This window comes from Sphaerodactylus townsendi, linkage group LG02, assembly GCF_021028975.2.
Source record: "Sphaerodactylus townsendi isolate TG3544 linkage group LG02, MPM_Stown_v2.3, whole genome shotgun sequence".
NCBI classification, from domain to species: Eukaryota; Metazoa; Chordata; class Lepidosauria; order Squamata; family Sphaerodactylidae; genus Sphaerodactylus; species Sphaerodactylus townsendi.
Genome location: NC_059426.1, coordinates 124,901,380 through 124,906,334, shown reverse-complemented (window position 1 = coordinate 124,906,334; position 4,955 = coordinate 124,901,380).

Sequence of the window (4,955 nt, the reverse complement as noted above, 5' to 3'; positions counted from 1 at the left end):
ATTGTTCCTGAGAGGCAGGCTGCACATATGATATGCTGGCATGTGGCTAGAAAGTTTCCTGAGAGGAATTATTAGGCATGGATGCAACCAGTTTGACTAACGCTGGATCTGTCAACACCCCACTGATTGATTCCTGGAATGTTGACCTTGGATAGAAGAACTGGCTTCTGCAACTCCTCTGGCTTCCTTGTCCTTGGAAATTCCTTGGGTTGTTGTTACTTGGAACAGACAGACAGAAAGATGCTGTAACTTGAGATCAGCAGCCAGCAGGCAGAACAGTGTCAAATTGAACTTTCCAAGAGAGCATTTTTGTAAGCAATATCACTAATAAGTTTTCACATACGTGGCACCTTTATCGTATGTATTGATGTTTTAATTGTATTTATGGTTTTTGTTGTATCATTGGGTTTTAATTTTTTTGTAATCTATCTTGAGTCTTGGAGCAAAACATAGACTATAAATTAAATAAATAAAGGGGTATGTATTTGTGGGTTGATCCTTTTGCTTAAGAGCTTCAGGATAAGTCGGCCAGATCAAAGATTCATGTCATAAGGAGAGCCACAAGCAACACTGATCATTGGCCAGAGTCAAAGGCAAGGTTATATGAGGTTTTATGTCTGGCAAAGGCTTTCTACTAAAGTATTTCTACCCTAATGAGGTAATATAAGTTCATTGAGCTTTTAGAAGGTTGAGATATATCAGGGATTGTTGAGAAGAATAATACAGTTTGTTGTACATCTGGACAGGAGTCACCAATGTAGGTGCCAGTGGACTCTTGGTTCTACTAGTTCTTCAGAACTTATGTGGAAGTTTCCTACAAATAAAGATGTGTAAGTGTGTGTTTTATATCTAAAGTTCACTGTGTGGTGACCACAGGTAAAACTGGCTGTCTGGTATCCTACCATACCTTAATACTGAGCCTGAATGACAAAGGAAGATAGAGATGTTGTCAGTCTGAGGTGAGCTTTAGGAATTCAGCATGGCCCTTATTCGGTTTCTAAGATGAGGACAAGTTATCGGAGAGACAAGCTGAGCTGTGAGGCTGATTGAAAGGGGAATAAATCAGCACTGAAAGCCCAGAGGTGAAGTCTCGAATCCACCAAACTCATTCTCAAGTTGTATTTTAAACTTTTCATGTACTAGCATGAGCAGGCCACCTTATCTAAATATATGAGGTTGCTTTCTACTAAGTCATTTCTACATTAGTCTATCAAGGTCTACTCTGAATAGTGTATTGAAGACCTGCACGAATAGATTGCACCAGCAAAGATGTAAACAGAGGAAAACAAAAGGTTCACAAAAAACCTTCAAATGTAAACAATATTTATTTGATGATCTCGATGTGTTTTGCATCAAAATGCTTCCTCAAGTGATGAAATCTTGCTGTCAACAACAGCTCAAAAAGTTCTCAAACAGCAACCAACTTTTATAGGTTTATTTTTTTAGTTTAAAAAAATTGGCTGCTGTTTGAGAAACTTTTTGAGCTATTGTGGAAAGTAAAGTTCAATCCCCTAAGGAGGCATTTGGATAGAAAACATGTCAAGATCACTTGAATAAATATTGTTCATATATCTAAAAATTCTTTGTACACCTTTTGTTATACTCTGAATAGCAGCAGCTCTCTAGGGTCTTTCACATTACGTAATGTAAGGGATTACCTAATGTGAGGGATTGAAGGAGGGGCATGAAAGCAGATGGCTGTCACAGACTAAACTCAGCACCTAGACTGGGTGATTTCTGCAAGCAACAAAGCTAATTATGATTCACTTATAGAAACTGAGAGACTGGTTTATAGAGACTGATTCCCTTATTTGAAGACCTAACCAGGAAGCCAGATTTCAAAATGTAGTCAACCTCTTTTGGGGAATATTGTTATAATTTCAATTTCCTCCAAATTGTAAGTTATCGTCTTAAAATAATTTACACAGATAAATGCCTGGGCCAACTTCTTAATGCTCTGAAGGCTTCATATTGATTCCATATCTTCATTTGCTGTTAGAATCATGGGGGTGGGGACTGCTTAGGTTTGATGTTCAGCTGTAAGGAGGTAAAATTAGCGAAGGGCATAATAAGCAGTTATCACACATTTAGCACTCAATACACAATGCGTATTTGAATGGAATGAAAGGCCTATAGAAAAAAACAGCCCTTCTAGGCATCTAATAAGATGCCGGTGACATTGATCCCTTGCAATGACGGAAGCCTAGTATTAACTTCTTTACATGAATTCTGAAAAGTATTTTTTCAGATATAAGCTTTTCATCCCTTCTGATTTTGAAACCAAACCTATTACAAATATATGGGCCATTGCCACAGTCAATGAAATAAAGTCACTTCATAGCCTTCTGCTCTGCTTATCATCAACATTCTGTTGCATTTCTCATAGTAAACGTTATGTTTGGAATACTGTCAGTCACAAAATGAGGAACATATGTTGTTAAATGGTCTTATATTGCATATGCACCACTCTTCAAACAAGGTGATTGACTCAAGGAAGTGCACCCATATAAAAAGAGACATGAGAAGGGTCTTTCAATGAAAGCCTTCCTGTGTCATTTTTTCCATGGTGTACTTCCCCATGATAGATGCTGTGTCTCAAAATTTGTGCAGTCTGTGAACATTTGTAGTGCAATCCTGATCAGAGTTACACACTTCTAAGGCCATTTATTAGAAGAGTGTAACTCTGCTCAGGATCTCACTGCTAATAACACAGACACCTGTATTATGGAATGCTCACTTTATAGCATTCTGTAATAGACAGTAATGTGATGCCCCCATCTCACCACTACCTGAACTGCTGTGATAACACAAACATTCAGACTGATGCAGGGGGGAGGGGATGTAGCCATGTGATGCTGAAAACCACTGCAGTTGTACTCAGGGGATCAGGTCATTTTGGTCCAAAGAAATATTTTAACCAGGGCCCAAAGATAAGAAGCATTGTGTATATGTTTTCCAATGACAAAAGTACAGAGAAACTGGCTTTAATGCAGTTATAGTGTAAAGGATTCAGTGGTGTTGATGAGCGGGTCAGCCGCCTGGCCTTGACTACATTCCACAGCCCGGGCGATGGGCCAGCTTCTCCGGCGGAGACCTTATCTCTGCGAGGGAGATGAGGCCTCCCGTTCCCGTAAAGGAATCCGGGAGGGGATGGGATGGACAGAGTTATAACCTGTGTTTCTGGCGGGAGATCTTATTCCTGCCACTGCGTGTACGTGAGCTTTCTAAGATGTCTTAATAAACGGTCTTTTACACCCAAGAAGCCTTTTATTTCTGCGTCTATGGAATTCCTTACATATAGATTGTGCTTATCATTCTGGTGGTCCATTTTATTTTGGTCCGTATCCGTGTCTATCTTCCAAAGCAACTTGCTATTACATAGGAGGCATGAAGTAGTTTGCTGGCATAACCAGCTGCATATCTTTAGGAGAGACTTAGCATTGGGCAGGTGCCATGACATTTAGAGCAGCTTGGGTTTTGTTTTTTGTCCACAAGAAGGTAACATTCATAAAATTGGCAATAATGCCAATTTTCCCATTATTTCTCCAATACTGCCCATTTTCCATTTCAGCTTTGTGTAGCATCATGCCCAGCTACATTGGCTGGTGTAGTATTAGCGGTTCTGCACCCAGATTATTGCACTGGGCAATGTTCTTGTTTGGCTGGGGTCAGGAGGATGTAACTTACAGGTCATTCAAGACATTGCAAGCAGAAAACACACAAACCCCATCTTGCCTTCTGAACATTCAACTGGCTTTCAGCATATCTTGAATTAAATGTTTTGCTATTTTGTTACTAGTTTCCCTGAACCCCTTTAAGCAAAGCAAAAAGTAGCTGCTTGCCATGTGACCAAGTCATGTTTGAAGTTTCTTGGCTTTTCACTGTTCTTGAACCAACTTTCCTGACCCTGTGCTGATCTGGTCCTTTATCTGGGCTTGCATCTTCACTAAATCCTTGCTTGTTTGCTTTTTGCTTGACTGCCAGGGGATTTCCTGCTCCTGACTTATAACTTGTGCTAGCAATGCTGGTTATGCCCTGTGAACCTATTAATCAAATCAGCCCTGAAATATATGCGTGTATTTGTCTCTGTGTTATCTTTTATGTGTGTGCACATATGTACTTGTGTATGTTTGTGTTTGCATGTTTTGTATGCTGATAACAATGCCATGTATCCAAAGTTCCCCTGCCCCACCCTGTTCAAGGCAGCTGTGTAAAACTCTGGGTATCACTGAAGGCATAGGGAATATGAGATGCTAAGCAAATAAACAGAAATGTGGTGGCATCACAGATAACTCTCGTAAGTGATGGGAGATAGAATAAATCTTGAGCACCTGCAACTGAGGTCGAATCCCCACTGAGAAATTAAGCCAGATACATCCCAGTTTCAAAAGAAACAGCACCTTTTTCATTACGGTTTCTCCCTCCCCACTGCAGCATGTGTCTAGTGAAAACCTTGATGTCTATCATGGTTTCAAACAATGTAACACTCCCCACGAACACGCGATCTCAGCGGATCTGTTCTTCCGCGTCCTGATTGGCTGTTGTTTTGTGTTGTGGCAAGAACTTTTTTTAGATGCGTAGGCAGAATTTCCCTGCCTCTGATTGCTCATTGTGTTGGAGAGGAAACACTACTCTGCCCCTGATTGAAAAATCATGTTATTCTTATTCTTGTTTTAATGTTCAAACGTAGCCACACATAAACAATTTATCAAAATCATTGTCCTGTAGCTTCCTATTTACGTTTCTTTGTAGCCACGCCCAGCGTGGCACAAAAAAAGAGGCTCCATGTGCTCTGCACACAGTCCACTGTGCTCTGATTAGCTGGAAGGTTTGAAGGGCGGGAGCAATAAGCCGCATCTGTCCCGTTTCTCTCCACCGAACTGGCTTCATTCTTGCCCCAACATGATTGGAAAAAAGGTGCACTTCAATGCAGGTTCAAAAAAAAGTGTGATGGG